This window comes from Equus caballus, chromosome 3, assembly GCF_041296265.1.
Source record: "Equus caballus isolate H_3958 breed thoroughbred chromosome 3, TB-T2T, whole genome shotgun sequence".
In the NCBI taxonomy this organism is placed as follows: domain Eukaryota; kingdom Metazoa; phylum Chordata; class Mammalia; order Perissodactyla; family Equidae; genus Equus; species Equus caballus.
This window is the reverse complement of record NC_091686.1, coordinates 131383-131614: the sequence shown is the minus strand read 5'-3', so window position 1 is coordinate 131614 and position 232 is coordinate 131383.

The following is a 232-nucleotide window of genomic DNA, read 5'->3' as shown; positions in this document are numbered from 1 at the left end:
TTTTGGATCTTTTTCCTTTAATACCATCTTGATTTGTAAAAGGAAGTGGTAGAATGCCTATGGAGTTCAATGGACATTCTGATGGTCACAGTGCTCACTTGTTTAACTCTTATTTTAAGCTCTTATTGAGCAAGGCACTTTCTTCTCTTTCAGTCATTTATATCCATCTGCTCTCCTCAGCCTTACCCTGTTTTCCTAGGCATGATACCGCCACATAAGCTCGCAAAAGGCT